The sequence below is a fragment of the Mus musculus genome, chromosome 2, assembly GCF_000001635.26.
Source record: "Mus musculus strain C57BL/6J chromosome 2, GRCm38.p6 C57BL/6J".
Taxonomy (NCBI): Eukaryota; Metazoa; Chordata; class Mammalia; order Rodentia; family Muridae; genus Mus; species Mus musculus.
In genome coordinates this window covers 35,338,714-35,352,413 of record NC_000068.7, presented here as the reverse complement: position 1 = coordinate 35,352,413, position 13,700 = coordinate 35,338,714, and the positions used below count along the sequence as shown (strand labels likewise).

The 13,700-nt window shown below is 43.2% G+C and overlaps 1 pseudogene; it reads right to left on the bottom strand.

Moving 5' to 3' along the window:
• Glo1-ps (glyoxalase 1, pseudogene) lies at window positions 11,427–12,076 on the bottom strand (annotated as a pseudogene).

Genomic DNA, 13,700 nt, shown 5'->3' with positions numbered 1-13,700 from the left:
ACTGATTCAAATGCTAGTCTCTTCCACAAACACTCTCACAGATACACTCAGAAAAAGTGTTTTAGCCTCTGTCCGATTGCACTTTAACTCACTCAAGTTCAGGCATAGAACCGACTATCATGGGTTATCTCCATGACATCTGGGGAAAGTAAAGCCATGAAGACAATGAGCTGATGGCCAGGGGACATGAGGGACCTGAAGGCAGGATGTCTGAATAGCAACAAGCACAGCACAGGAATCTCCAATGTGAGATTATCCCATATGATGCTGTATCAGTGGCTCTGTGTCATTATTCACGCATTAAACTCACAGAATTTGAAAGCCCAGAATGAACTGGGGCTGCAATCAATGCCTGTGGGCTTTTGGTTTTGTTTTTCAAAATCTCACAGAAGACCAAATGTTAAAAGGTGGATGGCGAGAAGCGCATAGAACTACCTCACTGGAAAGGAAGAGAAGAAAATGCACTAGTGTAACTTTGGAATTCAGGGAAGGATCTCTAGGAAGGAAAGGACTGTAAGTCTAAAAACAAAAACAACTGTACACAAAGATTGGACTCGGGGGCTGGAAAGATGGCTCAGCAGTTAAGAGCACTGACTGCTCTTCCATTTGTGAAGGTCCTGAGTTCAGATCCCAGCAACCACATGGTGGCTCATAACCATCCATAATGAGATCTGACTCCCTCTTCTGATGTGTCTGAAAACAGCTACAGTGTACTTAGATATAATAATAAATAAATCTTTAAAAAAAAGAGATTGGACTCTAGTTGATAAAATTGTTTCTGAAACAGAAGCTAAAAGACAGAGCTTCCAATGGGACAGTTTGAATAAGAAGATAATGCAAATGTATTCTAACTCCAGCTATAAAATAATTATCCATGTGGATCTGGAAAGCTAAATAATTGCAAAATAACTTCAAATAAATCATGTAGACACTCAGTTCTCAAGGAGACAGAGAAAAAACTTTCCACTCATTAACTGCATTTGCATAAAGAGACGTCTTTCCAAAGCTATCATCATAGAAGCTGGAAGAAAAAGTAACTTTGCAATGGAGCAAATAAAACTATCACAGTCATATCAACAGGCATAAGTTGTGTTAATGTCATGCACCCCTTATATGGTGGAATGGCTCCTTGTTACCAATTGAACTACATCCCTCCAGAAAATGCGTTACAATTCTGAACTGTGGCCAATCTGAATGAAACTGAAAAGAAGGGCCACAGTTTAACCTCCAGACAGAGAAAACAGTCACATGAAAACAGAGAGAAAAATTAAAGCACATTTTACTCATTCGTTTATTGTGTATGTATGTGTATGGTGTGTGTGTGTGTGTGTATGTGTGTGCGTGTGGTGTATTGATGTGTGTGAGTGCAGACACACTTGTGTTGCAACATGAACTTTAATTATTCATGCGTCAGTTAAAGGACATTTAGGCTGATGCCATTTCCTACCTATTATGAATGAAGCAACGTGAACATGCTGAGCAAGTGTCTTGGCAGGAGGATGCTGGTACCTTTGCATAGACATCAAAGAGTGGTCCAGCTGGGCCATGCGGAGGAGCTACTTTTAGCTTTGCGAAGTGATTTCCAGAGTGGCTGTATCAGTCTGCAATCTCACCAGTGGTGAGTGAGTGAGCACCCCCTTTCATCCTCTCCAAAACTTATTGAGAATTTTCTTTCTTTCCCTTTTACTTTTTGGTAGGGGGCAGACCAATAAGTTTATTTATTGAGTCGTTGGAGGAATATGGATGAAGTTAAAGGAGCATGGGTAACTGAGATGCATCTGCATGACTGGAGAAATCACACGTGACTATGAGGTGACGACCTTACCGAAACAGAGTCTGTGGGGTACCCCATTCAGTCAGCCTCACACCTCCTGTATGCTCTAGTACCACCTAAGACACATGAGAGTCCAGTGACTTCCCACCCCTCTGCATCTAGAGTGTTCACAGACCTGTTACTATTACCATACACCTAGCTATCTCTGTCCTAGATTATTTTATTGCCACCATTACAGAGGCCAGTGTAATAACCAGTGTAGACGCTGGTCATGCTATGCCCAGAGGAAGCAGCTATACCACAACAACCCCTTTCCGAAAGAGACACTGATAAAGAAGCCTACTAATGAGTCTCGGGGAGAATAATGCATCCTTAAGAGTGAGAGGCACAAGGACGCCAGGTCAGAAGCATGGGTAGTTTTAAATAAACTAGAATATTTGTAAATGAAATTACCCTGCAGGCCAGCAAGCCCCAAGGGCATGGAAACTGCAGAGATGGCTCAGCAATCAAGAGCGCTTACCAATCTTGCAAAAGACCCAGGTTCAACTCATTCGCACAATGGCAGCACCCAGTGCCTTGAAACTCTGGTTCTAGAGGATCCAACGCCCTCTTCCAACCTCTGCAGGCTTTCACATGCTCAAGCATGCACACACACAAATTTAAAGTAATTTTAAGTGAGATGATAATTAAATAAAAGATAAAACAAAAACTAACACATCGGAATTTGACAAAGCAAACAGAAGGAGCTTGTCTGCTTTTAGTTCTGTTATGGAGAGGTGGTTAAGTCGGTCCTATACACACTCAGTGTTGATTTTTGTTTCGAGGGACAGGGTGATTCCAATTCAGTGGTAACCAGGAGAGCTTACAGTTGTGATGCATAGCTGGGTTTGCTTTGCCTGAACTGGTGCACAGGCTGTAATACTGAACTAAACCTGGGAGTGTGGGGACTGGGAGGCACAGGAGTGGGGTGGGGTGGGGGGACTGACTGCTGCACAACCTGAGCTAGGCATCGTGGGAATAGTGAGACTTCATTGGAGGACTAGGGTGTGGGTGATTCACCAGGCTGGGCTGGTGCGTTAGATACAAGACCAAGAAACCCTGGAAGGTAGGAACAACAGGGTGTTTAGAGGGGCACCCTGAGAGGACAAGCTTTCTGCCTTCTATTAAACCTAACTGGGCCAAGAAGTACATGAACATGAACATGAACACTAGATGGCACACCATAGAAAGTAACTAACTGATTATCACTTGTAAAATGAAGCTGCCTCTAGGGGAGCCTGTTGATGTCGACTTGGTGGTAACTGGAATTCTACTGATTAACGTCTTCTGTGTGGTAATTCTGCGCTCCTACATATTCCCTCTGCTCTCCTGTGTTCCAGTAAAGCTGGTCAAATTCTTTCTCCTTCGATATTCACCCAAATCCTTGCAAACTTTCCAACTTGTCAGCAACTGAAGTCAGCAGTGCACCGGTGCTTTCCAACGAGCAGAAACCATGTTGAAGGAGATGACTTACAGTACCCTCACATTCTGCTAAGGCAGTCACGGATGAGCAGGGCGGTTCTTTTCTGTCTCGCTTTGGATCCCCCTGGAATGCTAGACTAGATGTGCTGTGGAATGGATCTGAATGGAGGGGCCATGCAACATTAAGAAATAACATTTCCTTGTCCCACTGAATATCCTTTACTGGGTCACAGTCACTAGAAAACTTCAGGGCATAGGAATAAGCCCTGACACTCATCTGCCCCCAAGTCACATTAGGCTGTGGCAGCCATCTTGTCTCAGTTACAGTGTTGGAAGTCTCAAATCCCAGATAATTAGGGTCTAGAGTAAACAAAGCAGCAAGTGGCTCTACATTAGACCTAGATCTACCTGAACCCCATGTGAACTCAAGCCAGGGAAAGCTGGAGAGATGGCTCAGGAGTTAAGACCACTGGCTGCTCTTTCAGAGGATCCAGGTTCGGTTCCCCACTTTGCTCTTTCAGCATAGCACTGTTTTGGCTTTTGGGGATCTTTTGTGCTTCCGTATGAATTTCAGGGTTTTTTTTTCCTAGTTCTATGAAAACCATATTGGAATTCTGATGACGTCTGCACTGAGCCCCTGGAACACCGTTAGCCCTGTGGTCATTTTCAGAGTACTAAAATGCAGACTACAAAAGAAAGACTATGTGAAGTCTTTCCTCTTCTGTCTTCCTCAGATTCTTTCTTCAGTGTTTTAAAGTCTTTATTGTAGAGGTCTTTCCCTCCCGGTTAAGTTTATTCATAGCTTATTTTCTTTCCCTGATTATTTTACATTCTCTTTCTCCTGAGCCAGCCTCCAGCGAATGATAGAATCCAGTCCACCATTCCTGGGGGTTTGAATCGCGTTACCGAGGCTTCCCCCTTAGTTTTCATTATCATCGGTGGAATCACCAAGAGCTATCCCCTGGTTTTTCTCCTTTCTCTTTTCAGCTGCCACCCTCTTTCCTTTTAACTAGAGAGGATCACTCTTCCCACAAAATACAAGTCAGTGAGAATGGGGGGAGGGGGAGAAAATATGATGAAAAAAGTTACTTTCTCTTCAACCACTTAACAAAGGACAGATGGTAGGGAAACACCACATATTGATTGATATTTCCAACACACACACACATGCATGCACATATGCACATGCACACTCATGCACACACACACATGCACGCACGTGCATGCACATGCACACACACGTGCACACTTCAAAGAAGAACCTCAACCTTATAACACATTGTTTCTTTGCCAATGTTGAGTTTTCAGTAGACTGTGCAGTCATATCAGTTGTTTGCGTTGGTTTCAAATGATAGGTGCATGTGGCAAGATTAGCCGTTTCCGTAGCTTAAACGTTTTAGTTACACTCTTTTGTTGTGTCCCACGGTCAGAAACTGTATTAAGTAGAATATCATGACAATGGACAGGGATTGTGTGGCTGTACTTGCAAAAACAGTTGAACTGGAAAAGTGACTCCATGCCCAACTGTTTGTTTATTTTAGTTTTTAAAAACTTCTTCCATAGTGGGAAGGATACACTACTCAATCATTTCTGTCTCCATTACAAGGCCTCCGCCAGGGTATCTGTTCATGGCTGTCCATGCAATTCCTTTCTCTTGTGCTCTTTTCTGAAAGATCCATTCATGTATCTCATTTTCAATCTTCCTTGTTAACAATCTCTCAAAAATGTTCTTTTCAAGTTTCTGACCAATGATTAAAGATCTGATTTCTATAAATAAGTGCAGACCTGTATCACCTCTTCTTCTGGGCCATAGTTACAGCTAGATACACTGCTCAAAGTCCTAATGTCTGGAACAATAGCTCTTGACTATCCCTCTTCGTTGGCATCCCAGTGTGAATATACTTGTACTACCATAAGATAGAGATGATTTTTTTTGAATGAAGCCCAAGTTTTTATTCTTCCTTCAACATGGAACGCCCATGACACCGGTGTCACGTGGAAGGTGAAAAGGGGACCAGAGGCAGCAATAGTAGATGCTGTGGGTGACAGAACCATGTATGCCTTCATGTAAGAACGTGTGCTGTCTGCACTCACTGGAGTCTGGCTTACACATAATTTCTGTCTGATGATAGACAGCTACTGTGCATGTCCAGCCTTGGCACAGTATTTAACACATTGCCTGAACAACTACTGCTCAAGATGGGTGGTGAAGGTAATGGTTTAGAATTCCCCATTAAACATTGTTTCTTCCAGGGTACAACAGAGTCTGCTATGGATGTCTCAAACAAGAATAAATGGTTCTCTCAGAAGAAGTTAGCATTGGTGTGATCTCAGACTTTAGATATTTGTTTGGTAATTTTCCTGTTGAGTCTTGCTCTCAGAAGCCACACAATGTTTTTAACCACTGACACTCTGGGCACTGTTGGATAGGCTTAGAAAAGCCTAGTGACTTGCAACACCCATAGAGAGTCTTCACCTGCCCTGGGCATGTTCCAGAAGCAGCGGTCATGTTTCTTGTTATTAATAAGTCAGACTAGTGCTTACAAACAGGGTTTCTGTTGTCTTGAGACAATGGGAGTCTTACAATTGACACTCTGGGGATCCTAAATGTGGAAAAGATTCCACACATCCTTTTGATAACGCGACAGGACATGAATGGCTGTTACCTACCCATATGTGATTGTACATAAAACAGCACAGTTTGCTAGGCAGGAACATCTTGGACTTATATTAATTAACGTAGGAAAATGTGTGTGCATCTTTGTGGGTCTACACACACAAAGGGACAGAGTTGAATTGCTTCTTCACTACTTCTTGTCCACATGAAAGGCTTTATTCTAACAAAAACCCTCTTTCCAATTCTGATGAGAATTTACCAAATAGAAGTCAGTCTAGAAAACAGAACTGCAGAAGCAAAGGCCTACGTGTGGTTCTGGCAGAAGCCATGAGTTCACTGTAAGCAGGAAGTGCGCTGGAGAGATGAGAGAGAAACTGGAAGGGCTGGGTGGGGCTAGACTGTGGGATTTCTGTATTAGGCTAGGAACATGGACAGCATTCTGTGGGCTGAGGGGATGGAGTGACCAATTTCCATAGGCTGTAGCCTGGACTGCAACCTCATCACAGGCCTTAAAGATTACAGCAATGGCACAAAACAAAAGCTATTGTCATTTGTAGATTATACCCACAGAAGAATTACAACAATATTAGCCACAGAATAACAGAAATTAGTGTGATCAAAAATGTTTCTCTGAAATTTTTATCTTCCAGATAAAGGTGGCAGATTAAATATAACAATACAACCTCTGAAATCCTGCTAAAACATAATAAATGGATTTGTTTTATTTATTTATTTTATTACTTATCTTTTTATTTTGGCTTTTCAAGACAGAGTTTCTCTGTGTAGCCCTGGCTGTTCTGGAACTCACTCTGTAGACCAGGCTGGCCTCAAACTATATAGATCCACCTGCCTCTGCCTCCGGAGTGCTGGGATTAAAAGCATGTGCCACCCAGCTGTAAATGGATATTTTAAATCCCACAACCCTACCAGTACACAGAGATAACAGAATTTTAGAAGCCATCCTCAAGGTTTCTACTTGAAACTACTGTGGGAAAAGTAGAGCTCTCAAATGGCATACAGCACATAATCTTACAAAGAGATCCTCCAAGCTGACCTGTACTCCTCAAAGTGTCTAAGGTCAACAAAAAGACAGACCCAGCACGTCATAGATTAGACACGAAGGAGTTAAGACAGCCAAATGCACTGTGAGTTTCTCAAATGGAAAAAGAACATCGATGGGAAACTGGTGACATCCAAATGAACTCTGGTTTGGTTATTGGTGGGACTTACAGTCGTCTCTTCATTTTGATAAACACGCCATGATTATGTGCAGTGTTAACAGGAGAGAAGGCTGGGTGGAACGCATATGGGAACTTTTTCTCCCATCTGTTAAGACTCTCTTGTAAACTTAAAAATGATTTCATTATCAAGCTTTGAGACTAAGCCAACACTGAAAGGAGAGAGAGCACGCGCTCATGTTCCCTCTCTCACCCAGTGCACTGGGCGGTCATTTCTAGCATTGATGGTCTCCAGAGTACAGACCGGCATGACTAGGTGTGCACGGCTGTGGTCCTGGGAAAGCGGGACATGAGCTGAGCATGCGTGCACACCTTGGTGATGCTGACCTTAGGGTAGATGGTGGGGCTGCACGCACGGTAAGACTCTGCATGTCCAACAGGGACAGGATCAACTTAGGGAAGAACACGTGGGTGTCTCCGTCCTGCAGTCGGGGCTAGTGGAAATTGCATTTTGCTCCGAACTTCAACTTCCACTTGTTTATTGATAATACTTGAGGCAGCCACGGACTCTTATATTAGCCTATTCCTGCCGTTTTGTTATAATCGCTTATTAGTTTAAAAAAGGTCTTATGTCAGTTCTTTGAGACTTTTCTATATGATTTTGTTTTTTCCTTCCCACACCTATGCCTTCTGTTTCCTTTCTGCATTACTATTATTGTTGTTATTATTATCATTACCATTATTATTTGGTCACAATGACTTGACAGGAACCACTTACAGGAGAGATTTATATTTGTTTACAGGAGCAATTGCAGTCACCACCGGGAAAACATGGCACCTGCGCCAGGGTAGTCCATGGAGGCAGGAGCCTGAGCAGCAGATAGGGAACCGGAAGTCCGAGGAGAAATGGGGCCTCCCATTCCCCGATGCATGGAGTGCAAAGCTTCTCTCAACGATGTGGGTTTCCCTGAATCTGCCTTGTCCACACCTTTATTTTGGCTTTTGTTTAATTTCGAGACAGTGCTTTGTATAGCTGAGACAAGCTGGGAACACCGCATGTCTGAGGATGGCTTTGAACTCCTCACCCTCTTCCCTCTGCTCCCGAACACTGGGACTGAGGCATGCACCACCATGCCGGGCTCTTGTGCATACTTTGAATGCGCCATTATCCTTTCCTCGAAAGCATCCCCTACCCCCTTTCTCTTCCCTCCTTACCCCAATGCTGATTAGAGGCAGTGGGAAGAATCACACCGCCATCTCGAAGTTTTCTCCACCAAACACATTGTTTTACTTGTCTGTTATCTGAGAACGCAGGGTAGCAATTTTTTTTTTTTTTAGGTCAAGAGCAGAACAGAATCACATTCTGCCAGAACATGCCTTAAATGGCCTCTGATCTAATTCCTGAGTGTGCCCTTGATCCCGTCTATAATCTCAGGAGCTCAGCCTTTGCTGTATCCACTCCAATCAGCATTGCAGACTTCCCATGCTCCCTCCCAAAAGACCCATTAAGCTCTGCTTACAGCATCCTACATCCCTCCTGCACACCAATTCCAAAGACCTGAGGACCACATGGTCAGGTCAGACACAGCAATGGCCCACGTCTCTGTACCAGGGTTTTGCTTTCAGTTATTTTTTTCAGTTATTTTATTTTTTATTTATCACACTTGAGGGAGGGTTTAATTTAGCACATGCTTCACAGTGACACAGTTGTCACAGTGGAGAAGGCAACTTGTAGTCTTGTATGTTATCATGAGTTAAAATACAGTACCCCCAAATTGAGATGTTAAAGCCTTGAATATCAGTACCTCAGCTCACTGTTGTATTTGGGAACAAGATCTATAAGGTAATTAAGTTGAAATTTGGTCCTTTGAGTAGTCCCAGATCCAATAGAGTTAGTTGTATTCTAAGAAAAGGGAAATCTAGACACAAGCAAAGGAAAGAAAAAGTAAAGATACAGAGAAATGAGAATTATTTACAAGTCAGAGAGAGAGAGACTTGGGACAGAACAGTCTCTGATAGTCCTTGGGTTGGGGGGAATCAACCTTGCTAATACAAAGAGTAGTGATTCTCAACCTCTAGGTCGAGACCCCTTTTGGAAGTCAAATGATCCTTTCACAGGGGTCACATATCAGATATTTACTTTACAACTCATAACAGTAGCAACATTATAGTTTATGAAGTAGCATCAAAAATAATTTATGGTGTATGGGGTGGGGTCACCACAGCATGAAGAACTGTATTAAAGGGTCACAACATTAGGAAGATTGAGAAACACTGCTCTAGAACAAGAAAGACAAATTTCTAATGTTTAACCCACCTAATCTGTGGGACTTTGCTATGGACTCTAACAACTGTCATGTACAAAGAGAATATTAGATCAATAAGATCAGGTACTACTCAGCACACAGTAGGTTTTCAACAAATGTTGGCCAAGTGGACTTATAGAGTCAATTAATAAGAGTCTCCCTTAGATAAATCTACTAAATACCAACACTGCTATTAATAGTAATGCCCCTCCCCCTATAGGTCCCCCAAGGCTGCTCCTGGACATCTTACCACATACTGTGATGTAATGGATCTGCTACCACACCCCGAAGGAACAAAGTCCTTTGGTGATGACTCACATCCGGGACCAGGAGCAATTTCCCTAAGAAGAGAAAAGATGGGGGAAAAAATCTTACTGTGATGCAGTAACTTAGAATTAAACCACCAGAGGAACATATCAGATTTGCCATCCTGGACAGACTGGCACAAAACGCAGCTTGTTACTCCACAGCTTCTGCATGGTATTTGATTAGCTGGCTTCCTTGAAGGCAGCAAGAACAAGCCTGGATCAGTAGTTTAAAGGACAAGATAGTCAAGACCTTTCCTGCTTTTACTGAAGCATTTCTTATGAGCAGAGGAAAAAGACTAATTAAATTTCCTTAGGACTCATTCAATTATGGACTCACAGCACATCTCTCAGCTCCATCTCTACATCCTAATGTCATCAACCAGCTATATCAATCAGTATTGAAATTGGTACCCTGAATATATTAACCAAAAACCAGAAACATAAAAGAAAACCAATAAGGAGTATTCTGATTTTTAGCTATGAAGACCCTTTTAAAGATGTCCATCTGGGGCCTGGAAGGATGACTGTGTTGTCAAGAGGGGTGATGCTCTCTCAGAGGACCAGAGTTTGGTTTCAGCACCCATGCTGGGCAACTCACAACTGCCTGTTTCTCCAGCTCCAGGGTTCTGGTCCAGACACCATCTTCTGATCTCCATGAGCACTACCTGCACATGCACAGTCCCACATACATGTATGAACAATAATAAAATAACAAATAAATAAACAAACAAATAAATAGACATGACTGCTCCAAGGAATAGAGGAGAAGAAGGTTCATTGTAGATATGAGGGAAAGAATAGACAGAGGCAGAGACTTCTGGGAGTCCAGAGTGAACCTGACCCTGAGCCAGGCCATGGGGGGAAAAGGGGGAGGGTGTAGGGAGGAGGGGAGAACCAGGAGTGTAAAGGGTAGAGCAGGGAAGGCAGGGTGACTGAAATGGCTGGATTATTTAGGAAGGGCAGCTGCGGGGGAAGGGTAGCCTGGCCCCTGAGCGGGAGAAGTTTAGAGGAGTGGGGTATGCCAGCCATACCTAGTAACAGGTAGAGACTGAGGGATGCTGGGAGAACCTGCTGGCCAGGTCTGTTTTGATATGTTAGATAGGCATCTCAGTGGGCCATTTGTCCCAGGTTTGATACCTAACAATAAACACATAATTACAAATAAAATCCTTTTTTTTTTTGAATTCTGAAAGTACTTTATACATACAAAAAAAAAGAAAAAAGAAAAAAAGAAAATTAGTATTTCTATCTGTGTCCTTGTCAGCATGATTCCGAATTGCTCTCAGGAGTACCTTCTCTTTTGTAAGATAAACACTATGCTGTTTGAAGTACACACAAAAAAATCTCATTTCTGTTCACTGCTCTGTACTTCCCATTATGGAAAGTTATTTCTGAGGAACTGAAACCCCAGAAGGTAACAGACCCCAAAAAGAAACATTTGAAACAAAATTCTAAATGATGAATCAGAAACAGACTTGAGCAGTCTTTAAGAGACAGGCAGTAGCAACTGTGATCTCTAAAGGGAGCTGTTCTAATTATTATCTTAAATGTAAAGTCACACAACTTTGTCAAGGTCATAAGATAAATTGCTACTTGAAAATTAGGTTGGCAAAACAGAGGGGAGATTTTTAAAAACCCACTGAATCAGGACAATGAAAAGGGTTTCAGGAGGATTTGAACTGGAGCAGAGAGACCCATCAGTCCCCAACGCTTCTGGTCGCCGCAGCATCTTGAATCACGCTGTTTCTTTTCCACGCCGTTTTGTTCCCGCTGTCCCCCATACCTCAAAGGCACATTCTCCCGAAACTAAATAATCGTTGCTATTTTGTTAGGATTCAGAATCTCAATCCAGTAGCCGTCAGGGTCTTGAATGAACGCCAGTCCTTTCATTTTCCCGTCATCAGGCTTCTTCACAAACTTGACACCTAGTTCTTCAAATCTCTTACAGGCACTGTAGACATCAGGAACGGCAATCCCAATGTGACCAAATCCACGAGGGTCCGAGTTGCCGTTGTGGTAACTCTGAGTCTCGTCATCTTCAGTGCCCCAGTTGTGCGTGAGCTCAAGGGTGGCTTTTCTGGAAAACGTCCATGCTGTCTTCTCGGACTTGTCCTTGGGGATATCGTTCTTATCCTCGTAAGCTAAGAAGTAGAGCGAGAACTTCATAGCAGGGAAGTCAAGCTTCTGCAGGAGGGTCAGTCCAAGAACCCTCGTATAAAAATCCAGGGACTTCTTAGGATCCTTAATTCTTAGCATCGTTTGCTGCAGTAGAAAATCCTTGGTGCTGGGGTCTGGATCGGAGCAGCAGCTGAAAGCGGTCTCATCAGTGAGGCCACTGGACGCCGGCTGTGGTTCTGCCATGGCTGCCCTGGAGAATCACCAACCTGCCCTAGTAGCAAACAGGCCAGCGGACCACACGCTCCGCAAGGCCCCCCTTTTTTTTTTTTTTTTTTTTTTTGTGGTTTTTCGAGACAGGGTTTCTCTGTGTAGCCCTGGCTGTCCTGGAACTCACTCTGTAGACCAGGCTGGCCTCGAACTCAGAAATCTGCCTGCCTCTGCCTCCCGAGTGCTGGAGAGATGGCTCAGCTGTTAATGGCTAGGCTCACAACCCAAAATATAAAATTTTCATCAAAATTATGAAAGGATCTGAAGAGATGGCTCAGCAGTTAAAGGTGTTTATGGTTCACATGCTGGTTTATAACCATCTATAACTCCAGTTCCCAAACATCGCATCTTCTCCTGAACTCTACAGTGGGATACAGACATGCATGGAAAGCAAAACACTCATATAACCTCTAAAAATCCTTATGATCGTTTGATTAATGGTGATAAAACTGCAGGCAAATTTCCTTTCTACTGACCCGGAACTCCACTTTTTAAAAACAATCTGTCCGCATGAGTATAGGAGTGCGTGTATGCGCAAGGGTGTGGACCTTTGTGTGCATGGAGATCAGATTTCTCAGAGCCAGATGCCAGACTCATTGTATGGGCGTTAGTGACACCAGATAGCAGATAGATTCTTTTTCTCTGTTATTAAGGAATTAAAAAGACAGGGAAATGGCTCAGCGTGAAACAAAAACTTACCTCAGACTCCAGAGGCTCCAGAGCCGAGAACCACTGACGCTCAGAGGTTTTTATGTGGGTTCAAGTATTATCTTTTTGATGACACTCGTGTTCTATGGGACTTACAGTGCTTGTGTGCCTCTTTTGGTGTAGTAATTTGATCGCCTGCTTCTGTCTATGAACATCTATCTCCCTTCCAACTGTCTTTCCCTCTGCTTCAGAGGTCCACAGTACCACTGGGATCCAAACTTCTCTTTATGATTAGGGAGCAAGCCATCTCTCCAGTCCTCTTTTAAAAAATTCTAACTTCTTGAAAATTCAAAAGGAGGTGTGTGTGTGTGTGTGTGTGTATGTGTGTGTGTGTATGTGTGTGTGTATGTGTGTGTGTGTGTGTGCACACGCGCGTGTATTACCTGCATGCACTTAAGCGCATACCATGTGTGCCTGGCTTTCACAGAGGCCTGAAGAAAGCAAGTGAATCTGTGGAGTGGATGATCCAGGTGATTGTAAACTGCCCGCTGTGGGTGCTGGGAACTGAACCCAGGTCCTCTGAGAGAACAGGAAGTACTCTTAACTACTGCGCCTCCTAAAATTATTTTTTAAAGAATATTTAGCCCAAACATTTACAGAGAATGTGTGTGAAAGTCAAAATTTGACAGTACTATGGGCAAGTGAAAGTCGAAATATTTAACTCAGAATTGGAAACTCTCATCTATTCCCTACAGTTTGTTCTTCATCTGGGGCCCAGAATTAATGCTGGAACTGATGCAATCTGGAGTGGGTGCCAGCAAATGTTTTGCAAACCCTCTGTCCCAAAGGGCAGCGGCTCACAAATGACGCTGGCTGAGATTGTCTTGAGAGTTCAGTTCAGGAGCACGAGCAGCACAGACAAATACACTTGGAAACACCGTTTTCCTTTCTAGTAAAAGAACAGTGAAACATAAATACTTTATTACAATAAGCAAGGATTAATTTCCTATTTGCACTGCTTCC